This window comes from Lucilia sericata, unplaced genomic scaffold (genome assembly GCF_015586225.1).
Source record: "Lucilia sericata isolate MDLA Ls3-8-SP2 unplaced genomic scaffold, ASM1558622v1 Contig000488F_arrow, whole genome shotgun sequence".
Classification (NCBI taxonomy): domain Eukaryota; kingdom Metazoa; phylum Arthropoda; class Insecta; order Diptera; family Calliphoridae; genus Lucilia; species Lucilia sericata.
The window spans coordinates 104,695-117,706 of record NW_023994502.1 but is presented as its reverse complement, the minus strand read 5'-3'; the positions used below and the strand labels follow the sequence as shown (position 1 = coordinate 117,706).

General features: G+C 30.0%; 1 protein-coding gene across 2 annotated transcripts in view; it reads right to left on the bottom strand.

Annotated features, from left to right (window-relative positions):
• LOC119605444 (bromodomain-containing protein DDB_G0280777) overlaps positions 1-13,012 on the bottom strand; it is a 119,240-nt gene that overhangs the window by 95,917 nt on the left and 10,311 nt on the right. Inside the window, exon 1 of one of the 2 annotated variants that reach the window (XM_037958560.1) lies at positions 10,763-11,326. The exons of the other annotated variant lie outside the window; for it this stretch is intronic. The gene's annotated coding sequence lies outside the window, so the exon portion shown is untranslated. Of the gene's footprint in view, positions 1-10,762; positions 11,327-13,012 lie in introns of those variants that run through there. 2 annotated transcript variants of the gene reach the window in all.

Genomic DNA, 13,012 nt, shown 5'->3' with positions numbered 1-13,012 from the left:
TACTATAGTCTGGACTATAGTCTATACTATAGTCTGGACTATAGTCTATACTATATTCTATACTATAGTCTGTTTGGACTATAGTCTATGCTATAGTCTGGACTATAGTCTATACTATAGTTTGGACTATAGTCTATACTATTGTTTGGACTATAGTCTATACTATAGTCTAGACTATATTCTATACTATAGTTTGGACTATAGTCTATACTATAGTCTGGACTATATATATATAGTCTATACTATAGTCTATACTATTGTCTGGACTATAGTCTATACTATTGTCTATACTATTGTCTGGACTATAGTCTATACTACAGTATAGTCTGTACTATAGCGTGGACTATAGTCTGTACTATAACCTGGACTGTAGTCTGTACTATAGCTGGACTATCTGGACTATAGTCTCTACTATAGCTTGACTATAGAATATGCCATAGTCTATACTATAGGCTGTACTATAGTCTATACTATTGCCTGGACTATAGTCTATATTATAGTCTACACTATAGTCTGGACTATAGTCTATGCTATAGTCTACACTATAGTCTGGACTATAGTCTATACTATAGTTTGGATTAGAGTCTGTACTATAGCCTGGATTATAGTCTATACTATCTGGACTATAGTCTCGTCTATAGTCTATACTATAGTCTGGACTATAGTCTATACTATAGTTTGGACTATAGTCTATAATTTTGTTTGGACTATAGTATATAATATAGTACAGACAATAATATAGACTATATAGTATACACTGTAGTCTATACCATAGTCTGGACTATATTCTATACTATAATCTGGACTATAGTCTTTACTATAGTCTGGACTATAGTCTTTACTATAGTCTGGACTATAGTCTATACCATAGTCTGGACTATAGTTTTTACTATAGTCTGGACTATAGTCAATACTATAATCTGGACTATAGTCTATTCTATAGTCTGGTCTACAGTCTATAATATAGTCTATACAATAATCTGGACTATAATCTATACTAAAGTCTAGTCTGTAGTCTATACTATAGTTTGGACTATATTCTATACTATAGTCTGGACTATAGTCTATACTATAATGTGGACTGTAGTCTATTCTATAGTCTGGTCTATAGTCTATACTATAGTCTATACTATAATCTGAACTATAGTCTATACTATAGTTTATAATATAGTCTGGACTATAGTCTATACTATAATCTGGACTATAGTCTATACTATAGTCTGGACTATAGTCTATACTATAGTCTGGACTATAGTCTATAATATATTCTGGACTATAGTCTGTACTATAGTCTATACGGTGGTACTATAGACTAAAGTTCAGACTATTATGTATAATCCAGGCTATAGTTCAGTCTATAGGCTATAGTTTTCATTTTATAATATTTGAATAAACAACAATCTGTTTTGTGTTAAATCCAAAAGGGTTCTCTAAAATCCAAAGACCGTGGAAAAAACTCATAATAAAAACGCCTATATAATTTATCTATTTTTGCATGTTAACCCCAAATAACAGTTAGTTTTGTCAGACTAACGATATAATTGACAAAACAAATAAAATTACAAATACAATAACAGAAGAAAATTACAAAAGGAAATAAAAACTACACGGTAGTTTTGTATTAAATGCCTATTTAAACCGTATAAATGTTTAATAAAACTACATAAATATTTACATGCGGTAAATGTTGTTGTTGTTGTAACTGCTAAATATTTTGTAAATATTAACAAAACGCAACATTTATGTTTGTACTATATTAAGTATATAAAACAGTTTCAGCTGAAATAGTTTAGGGAATATTGTTAACATTTTGGTCCACCACCCACCGCTTGGGGAAAAAACTTTTATAGAAGATTTCCTGTAGTTTTCTTTCTTGTTGCTGTTATGGCTTCTAAGAGTCTTTGCAACATAGATTTATGGCTTTTCGATTGCCAAAAAAGAAAACTAAATTGTGTTACAACATCTGTTAACATGTTTCCTTTACATACGTATCGGATACTGGCAATGTTACACGTACTTATACAACTTTACAATCACCTAATATTTTTATGCTTAACTTACACACCCACGCAGCTATACTTGCAATAAGATTTTTATTGTTATTGAAAATCTTGTTAACATTATTTATTTTATTGTTGTTGTATTTATTTATACGAAGAATAGTTATTCAATTTTATTAGTTGTAAATAGTAATAAATCGTTTTACATTTCACACTTGGCTTTATTTTGATGCCAAGAAGTCAAAAGTTTAAAATTCTATAAAACTTTTTTATAGAATTTTGAAAAAAAGTGAAGAAGTGGTTTAAATTATATACGTTTTAAAGATTAAATTTAAATTTTTAGTTATAGTTTCGTTATATTTTTCATTCAGATGGTTTATAGTTTAATCCTGTTATTAAAAAACTTATTAAAGGTTTATAAAGCCCTCCAAAATTTGGGAAATATATTAATTTTGTCATGAAATATTGGTGGCAGGCACACCGGTATATACGTATGAACAGATCCTTGTTCGTTATTAGTTCCTAAGACAATCTAGTCCCGTCTGTCTGTCTTTCGGTATGCGATTTCTCCGTCTGTCTGTCTCTCCGTCCATCCGTCTGGCTGTCTGTCCGTCAGATTATTTATAGCTCAATGTCGCCCAAACGGAAAGGACTACGGAATTACAATTACAATTGAAAAGAAAGAAATATGGATGCAGATATACTCAGAAATATGTTGATTATGAAGCGTTTTAATTACCATGATATTATATTATAGAGTGTGGCGGACATGGGTGTTATTTAAACATAATCCCCATAGAAAAATATTTTAACACTTTACAACAAATTTTAAGAGGATCTTTGAACAACTGTATTCTGTATTTACATAGTGGTGCCAAGTTACCACCTACACCGATTTCAGAAATATTTTATTGTTTTTCATAAAATACGTATTGGATTTTTTCAATTAACTTACTTAAAGTCAATTAAATTAATGTTTTCATTATTCTACATCATTTAATTTAATGATATTTTTAAAACAAAATTTCCATACAAATACAAAGGTTAACAATGTGTAAACATGTATACCGTTGCAAGAAGACTGTCATAACTATGTATAAGTTAATAGTTTTTTCATCTCACCAATATGATTTTCTGCTAGAAATCGAAATTGAAACGTTTAACATTGAATTTAGGTTGAATCTAGAAATTTTTGTTTACTCTCTCAATATTTGCCTTGGAAACACCCTATCGCGAGCCTAATTTCAAAAAGTGCCTCTAACAAGACATTTAATTACAAATTTTAAAGTCATTTTGGTTTAAACAAATTTTTTGCGAATAATTTTTTTTTTTTTGTTTAAGTTATGACAGTCTTATTGCAAATATGCTAAATAAGCGAATTAACAAAATATTTTTACAAACAGACATTTGTATATGTATGTAAATGTAACATCAATCTGTGTTTTATTTTGCAATATCAGCAATATTCGTTTAAATAATAAAAAATATTTACACAAATATTACTATTAAAATGATTTTTGTTTCAATATAAACAAAAAAAAACACGTTAAAATAAGTGAAAGTAAAATGAGAAAGTTGAATAGTTTTGCGGAAAAAAATAACAGTTATTTATGCCGAATTACTAATTATGAGCTTTAAGCTTTTTTCAAAAGCTTTCGTTGCTTAGGGCCAACATCAACAGGTTTTATCTCTGGATATAAAGATCTTTACATAATATATCTTATATAGTTCCAAAGTGTATCAAATTTCATTGAATTGTTTTCAAAATTGCCTCAAGTAGATTGAATTCCTGGTTTACAAGGTCAGAAGGACAGACGGATGGACAAGGCTTAATAGACAGAATGATACTAAGCTGATATATCGACGAACTATATTGAATAGTCTATAACTTAATATACCTAAGTTTTTTTTCTATAATAGATAGAGTTTATTATTCTACGAAAACTAAGTTATTAAAAAAGCATCAGAATATGATGATTTGGTCCAAAATCAATTGAATAGGGTTAAACAGTAGTATTATAATAGGCGATATTTCAAAAATTATGAGACCGATTTATTAATACTTTTATGGAAAACCATTAGGCCAATTCTTTAATACTTTAACGGATTTACATTTAGAATGTCCAACGTGATAGATACGGAGGAATATAGTTCCTCGAGGAATATAGTTCCTCGACATGAACTTTAAGGAGATTATAGATGGATGGACAGACGAACGGACAGACTTGGCTTAATCTAAGCAAAATTCTTGGGCAAATGGTGGGCAATTATGTTATGCTTTACAAATACCAGCAAATGGAGGGACGGTGTAATGAATTTAAAAATTTTCAAAATTTTACTTTAAATTAGTTATGTACGTCTGTAAGTGACATAAGTGAATTTTGATCAGCAAGCCATATTCTGAAGGGCATTATGTATGAGATAGGGTCAAATAAGGCCCGATCATTACGAAAATAAGTACACATAATATCATTAAGACTTATATAAAACTAAGATTTGCCGGCTTTTGAAGAGATTTAAGAACAATTAACATATTTATGAGTTCAAAAGTCCTATTCGGGGGCTACGATTGTATGGGGGTTAGGTGAAATAATAAACCGATTTTAACCATTTTCAATAGACTTCGTCTTTGGGTTAAAAGAAGAGTATGTGCATCAAATTATCTTGAAAATTTCGACGCACAAGGTTTACATGGACCGACAGACAGACAAACAGAAGGACAGACAGACAGGCAGACAGATGGACAGATAGACAGACAGATGGACAGATAGACAGACAGATAGATAGTGGTGTAGGGTATAAATACTATGAATTAATGATTTATCTATACAAAGAACATACTCATGAATTTTATCCGGATATAATCATTTAATAACGAATTAAGTAGTATTAAGTGATTTTCAGAAGTTAACCTTATATGGGAGCTAAGACAACTTATGGACCGGTATATACATACATATATACATATACAAAATACACATTTATGTCAAATTTTATACCTATAACTTTGATTGTCAATGTGCGTTTAAGAAATTTTCGGAAATGGTCCTTATATGGGAGTTGTGACCAATTATGGACCGATCAGGAAACAATTTACATGATTTACAATGATTTACATGAAAAAAATTTTCATTTTACTACAATGAAATATGTGCATTTACATATTTTATCAAGATATCTTTATTTGATAATGAAATATGTGCGTTTAAGGGTTTTTATTTGAAGTGGACCTTATATAGGAGCTAATACCAAATATGAACCGATTCAGAAAAAATTTGGTAAAATGATTTATATGCTCACAAAACATATTCAAGTCTTACTTTATCCCTTCAGTTTTTATACTCAAAGAAGATTTAAGTGATTTTCGTAAGCGGACCTTATATGGGAGCCTATCCGGAAAAAATTTTGTAGAGTGATTCATATGAAGACAAAATATATTTGTGTCGAATTTGTCAAGATAACTTTATTTTACCAAGAAATATGTGCTTTTAAGTGATTTTAAGAAGTGGACCTTAGCTATAACCAATTATAGGCCAATTATGAGTGATTCATGTTTAGACAAAACATATTTGTGTCGAATTTGATCAAGATAGCTTTATTTGACAATGAAATATGTGCTTTTAAGTGATTTTCGGAAGTGGGCCTTATATGGGAGCTATGTTAATGGACCGATCCGTAAAAAATTTTGATTTGTATGTATACGAAACATATTCAACTCGAATTTTAACACAATAACTTTATTTGTCAATGAAAAAGTTGCGTTTAGGTCATTTTTGGAAGCGTACCTTATATGGGAGCTATGACCAATTGTGGACCGACTGAGATCTATGTCAATATTACGATTTCTGTTCATATTATATTTGCATGTACACATTTTTGTGTTGATACCGATATATTTGAGGGAGTTATTAATGATAAACTAATTTTCGGGAATATATGGGGCCTATGGGAAATATTGGATCGACTGTAAAGATTTCGAACATATTGATCGCTGCCCTGAAAAAGTTTAAGAGAGAATTTCATATTTTTTTTCGAGGTAGTCTGAAATTTTTACTCATAACTTTTTACGTTGTGAACCGATTTTGCTGATTTTCAATACCAAACTGGATGAATTTGGTTGATTTCCTTTGCTTAGTTTTAGCGTGAGCCTGTTTTACACAGACAGACGGACATAGACTCAGAATTTCATAAGGACCCGGAATATATATACTTTGTAGGGTCTTAGATGAATATTTCTTAGTGTTACACAAGGAACGACATCACTAATGGTGGTGGAGGGTATAAAAAGTTAAAAAAGAGCTCTTCCACTACTCTATTAAAAACATAGTATTACATTTTAGCCATAAATGTTATTTAAGTATCTGTTAAACTCTATATATACAATTTGCCGAATATTAACACAAATTTGAAAAAAATCAAAGAGTTTATTAAAATATTTATGTATTTCGAATCTCCATGATCGCACACACACACATAACTTTTTGATGATCTGCCATGGCGCAAGAACAGGTGTTTCGTATCAGAGAAATGATCAAAAACAAATTACTACCAAACAAATAATTTGTAGTTAGTTTCTGTTTTATATATCAAAAATGATCATTGAAATGATCATTTAACTCTGAGAAGATTTTATTTTATTATTATTTTTTTTTAATTTAAAATTATAGTTTTTTTTTTTTTTGTTTTTGTTGCACAAATTTATGGCGGTTTTCTTTATTTTTCTAGTTTTGTTTTGTTCTACATACATATTTTTTTCTTTAAATTGAAGTACAATTTATTACTTAATTTATAGTTATTGAGGTAAATATTTTCTTGTTGTTGTTATTATTAAAAAAAAAAATCAATTCTATAAACATATTGATGAGTGTTCATTAAGAAATTCTGTAAAATTGCTGATGCAAATGTTTTCATCAGCTTCTTTTTAACATCAATTTAATTTCTAATTAAAAAATCATTAAGTTAATGTTTAAATTTAATTGTACTATAAAGTAAAGTATAGAGATTTTGTTTAACAAATTGAAACAATTATAAAATTAATATAGAAGAAAATTTGAAATTTTGAATTTTTGAAAACGTATGTATGTGTGAATTTTTATATATATTTTGTATCACTAAATAATGTTATACATATCTAATTTTAAGACAACTATTTTTGCTATCTACAACATTTCATAATCTCTCATAAATCACAAGTTACTGCTTCTAAATCATTCTGACATCTTATAGAAATCTAACAAAACTACACCATATTCTAATAATAAAATTTGTTTTTTTTTTCAATTTTAAAATAAACATTTTCAACAGCATTTAATTAATTTCAATGACTCGTTTTATTTTTTGTATTTATGTCATTTTATTACCTTTCAACTAAATAATTAGTGAAATAAAATAAACATGCAAGTAATTAATATGTAGTTTTTAGGTAATAAACACTCAATTAAAATTTATTTTAAATATTTTAGATTATTTTGTTAAATACTTAAAACGTTGTTTTTGCCAAATTAATTGAAACTTTTATGTTGCATTAGGAATTTTTATTTGAAAATCATGTGTAAACAATAACTTTTATTAAACTCTAAAGACGGAGAGGATATTACGCTTTAATACATACACCCACTGATAGCAATTAATGATCGATCTAACGGCATTAAAGTTAAAAAATTTATTAAAGAGTACATTGACGTTGTTAGTGATACATATATATCCTTTAATTTTAACTTGATCATTAGCTGTCATAAACATACATATATAATAGTCGACCATGACCGACCATGTGAAACCCTACACCAGTTATTATGTTACAAATTTTTAAAAGTTTTTTAATAATAAAATATTTCATTTTCACCTTAATTCAGAAATATTTTGAACAATTTGTTGAACATAAAGGGGTTTTCTAAAATAGGGGTAATAAGGGGTGAGGGGGTTAATATGGGCCTAACCTGATAAATTTTAGTAGAGAGATTTACATCTACATTAAAGTTATTTATGCAGAATATCGTCGTGATATTAGTGTTTATAAGTGAATTTTAACCATCAAGTCATTTTCAGAAGGGGACTTTATGTGGGGGATAAGGTCAAATGAGGCCCGATCATTACGCGACCATCAGCAGTATCAAGATTTATATAAAACTAACTTTGCTGATTTTTTGGAGAGATACAAGAACATTTAAAATATTTATGAACTCAAAAGTCTTATTCGGGGGTACCGATTGTATGGGGGCTATGCGAAATAATGGACCGATTTTAACCATTTTCAATAGGCTGCATCCATGGGAAGAAAAGTAAAATTTCATCAAATTTATCCTGAAAATTGCGACCTGTAGCGTGAGCACAATTTTTGCATGGACACACAGACGGACAGACAGACGGACGGACAGACGGATATAGCTAAAACACCGATTGGTATACTTTAAGGTGGGTGTAGGACCAATACCTTTTGGGTGTTAGAAACATCAGCAAAACCCACAATACACCACGATCATATGTTAACCTACAGCCAGGAAAAACTTACATTGAAAAGTAATGAGTTAAAAAGCTTATTTCACTACTTCTTCATTAGCATTTCACCTCATTATTTTCACACGGTGATGTCATTGAAGGCAAGTACTTTCCACGCTCGCTTAAAAATAGCGAGTTAAAGAGGAGTTGTAGATATCGCCTAGCCCCCATATAAGATCCCCTTCAGAAAATGACTTAAATGCTCATAACTTGCTAAAAGTAGCATATATAGCGGTAAAATCTCTTTGTTAAATTTTATAAACATCGCTCCATAACTGACCCTACTCTCCATATAAGGATGGCTTCATAATTGACCCTATCGCCCACATAAAGTCTCACTTGCTTTAAAATTGCGTTAATGAAGTTTTAAACAAGTTTTAAAGAAACCGAAATCTTCTTGTAAACTTTTATGAGGATCGGTCCATAATTGACACTTCCCCTCATATAAGGCCCTCTTCAGAAAATTACATTTACGCTCATAACAGGCGTAAAAATGCCAGTCTAGCAAATGAAATACGGCTTGAACAAGTCTTTTTGGAAACCTAAATCTCTTTGTCAAATTTTATAAGAATCGATCCATAATTGATCATACAAAGTAATAATTGTAGTAGGTATTCCGGGGTTTGATTCTGAACAGAGACTATTTTCAAGTTGGTGCCACACTACTATTTTAGGATTCCGCCCATTTTTATTTCAACTAAATAAAGAAGGCAATTAGGGCGATAGAATTAAATCTAAAACCGTGTTGGAGAGAATACTACTCTCCCAGAGGTGAGGTTTACATCATATGGGCACCAGATCGCTCGGGAGGTTAGTATGATGCTACGTATTCTGGTTACGAGCACATACAAAATTGGTCACGCGGATTCAGACGAATGTAGATCATGTGGTGAGGACAGTGAAACTCTGCAGCACCTTCTTTGCCACTGTCAGGCATTCGTCGAAATTACTATTTTGAAAGTGATATTATTCCGGAAATAACATTCCTTACTAACACTGATTGGAAAATTTTTAGGAATTACGTCCAGAAAACTGAGTTTCTGAACATTGTAAAGTAATACATTCAGCGAACACTTTTGTTTTTTTCATGAAAAGGAGCGCACAACAGGCTCGATAGTGGCTTAGGTGTATTTCTTCGGATTTGTTGCATCAACCTAATCTAAATCTTTATTATACCCTACACTACTTTAGTGGGAAGGGTATATTGGGTTTGTGTTGATCTTTGTAACATACAAAAATTTTCATCCTATACCCACCGTAAAGTATACCAATCGACTTAGAATCGTTTTCTGAGTCGATTAAGCTATGTCCGTCCGTCCGTCCGTAAACCTTGTGCGCAAGGTACAGGTCTCAATTTTCAAGATAATTGGATGTAATTTCGAACACACGCTTCTTCCTGGCCCAAGGACGAAGCCTATTGAAAATGGTTAAAATCAGTCCATTATTTCACTTAACCCCCTCACAACAGAACCCCCCGAAAAGGGCTTCTGAGCTCATAATTATGTTAAATTTAACTGTATATCGATAAAAAGCGACACAACTAAGTTTTATACAAGCCTTGATGAACTTGCCAAATTTCAAAAAGATCGGGCCTTATTTGACCCTAGCTGCCATACAAAGTCCCCTTCAGAAAATTACTTCAATGTCTGAAATTAACTTATAAACACAAATATCGCGAAGAAATTCAGAAAAAAATGGAATATTTTAGAAACTGAATGTGACAGAAAGAAATTAAATTCAGGTGTAGGGTTTTGTATAATAATAGCTTCAATTCTATTATAAGTTTCCTTAATAATCACCAAAAGAAACGATTACAAAATAGATTATTATATAAGTGCTTCCGAATAAGTTGTAAGTTTCTTCGAATCAAACTATGAACTTGTTATTTAATATTTTGACGTAATAGGGGCTTTTATATTGAAATTAGTTTTTTTACTGGTTACCCTGGCAATTAAAAATTGTGCCTCTTTAATGATTTGAAAATATTTTTGTTTTATTTTTGTTGTTTATTTTAATTGCCACAGGAGTTAATCGGCCACAAATCGTTCAATGGTTACATAAAATATAAACAAGCATGTTTATTATATTTTTTACTATAAAAACAAACAAAACAGTCGAGTACATTTTGGTATAAAACTATTTAAAAGGCAAGTTTTTCAGTATTAAAATTGTTCAGAGATTACTGATAACAAAAAGACATCTTACAGCTGAATTTTTCAAATATTAATAAAAATTCACCTTTAAAAATATTTTTTTAATTTTACCTTTTTTTGAATAGTTGTTTGCTTTATTATTAAACTGAAATTTATATTTCCACTTGAAAATATTTCAGACACTTGATGTTTGAAAAACACAATTAATATTTTTTTTCATTAATTTTTAAATTTATAATTGAATTTCCTTTTCACTTTGATTTTATATTTGTTTCAGGTATATTTATAATGCGTAAAAAAAATTTGGATTTCAACTTTTTGTTTTTCACCATAAAAACCTTTAATTTATTGTTTAACTATGAAATTGTTTACACTAAAATAATAATAATTGTTGTTATTATTGTTATACTTCGTAAGAATTTCACCCAAAAAAAAAAACATTTACAGAAAATTTTTACGTCTACTCTAAGGTGGCGTATAATTAATATTTTTTTTTAAGACAAATTATATATTTGGGTTTTATTTGCTTGGTGTTTTTGTATTTGTTTTGAACCGCTTGTAACGAACACGTCTAAACCAACGGAAAACTCGTTACCAACTGATTTTCCGATTTTCCGTGCACAATGTATCAGCAAACGCTAAAGAAACAACAAACGTAACAGACAACAATTGTAGTGGCAGCAAATGGTAATTTGCACACGAAGTGCATTTGCTTTAGTAATCGTTATTTGTCGTTTTTTGGCTTCGGTTTTTTGTTTTTGTTATGATGCGAGTTGTTGTACTAAATGCCGGCAAAAGTAAACAAGCAAGAAGCAAAAAGGAAAACAACAAACAATCATCAACCCACTTCATGCCACCACCAACACCACCAACCCAACCAAACCACTCAGTACTTGTATCCAACATGTTGCTGTAAAATTTTAAGGTGTGCGAGTACCACGGGTGGTATGAGTTCTCAAGAATTTTACAGACAAGCAGAGACCTGCAAATAGCCAGTCAGACAGACAGACAGCAACACATGTTGGGTTCCTGCAGCTACAACAAAAAACCACCACTTTAAACTCAAAAGAGCACAAAAAAATTTGGCGGGAAAGTTTCTCGAAAACAAAACCGTAAATATTGACTCTCCCCAAACAACTCGTCGAATGTTGCCCACAACATGTTTATAAACATTTTACAAACCGACAAGATTCCTTTAAAATGCACGTGTTACAATCAAAACATCGACGTAAACTATGTTGTTTTGTGTGTTGCTTAAAGAAATGAGCATGCGTTAAAATTAAAAGGAAATCCTTGTCAAATTATATAGTCTTTTAAAAAATATACATACATACATATATATATACCAACATACACAATACATATTTATAAGCACACAAACATCCATACATACATACATAATATTCATGTATTTATGTGACTGTGCTAGTGTGTTTTTGTATTTTGTGTTTACTTTGGGGAACCTAGAGTTTGTCAGTTGATGCTTTTAGCCAATCAAAGTGTGACAAAATTACGCGCAGCAAAATATTTTAGCAAAAAGCAAAGAAATTTCTAATGTATGAACAACAAAATTTTAGTGGAGGATAAAGATATTTTATGTTGTTACTTGTGAATTACTCTGAGATAATTTAGGTTGATTGTATCAAAAAAAAAAAAAAAACACAAATAAAAGAAAATATATATAAAATTACTTGTTGATTTTTTGTTTATTTTCTTCTTAGTTTTCCCAAATAATTATTAATTAAGTTATGTGTCTTGTTAGTAAATTTGTACTGACATTTTAGATTTTTGCAAGATTATTTTGATAATGTTAATAATTTTAATTAGAAATTATTTAAATGTATGATATGAATTTAAACTTGATTTACGAAATTCGTCTTAATATACTTAAAGCAAACATTTGATTAATTTTTTTTTAAGGAAGTATAGGTTGAGAGAAGAATGTATAGTAAATCAAATCCGAAGATGTACACCTAGGACTAGTACGTTCTTTATTTGAAGGAGAAAGATAAGAGGAAACCTGGGAGAAAGTTATCGGAATCGATGCAATGCGTTGTTCAAAGTGAGCTTAGCGCAATTGTTGTTTAACAGCGATTGTTACAAATTTGACAATGCTTCGTTGTCATTTTCACAACGCAATTGGCAAAGAAGAACATAACAGCCCCGTTGTCTATAACTAACTACTAACTAACTAACTAACTAACTACTAACTACTAACTAACTAACTAACTAACTAACTAACTAACTAACTAACTAACTAACTAACTAACTAACTAACTACTAACTAACTAACTAACTAACTAACTAACTAACTAACTAACTAACTAACTAACTAACTAACTAACTAACTAACTAACTACT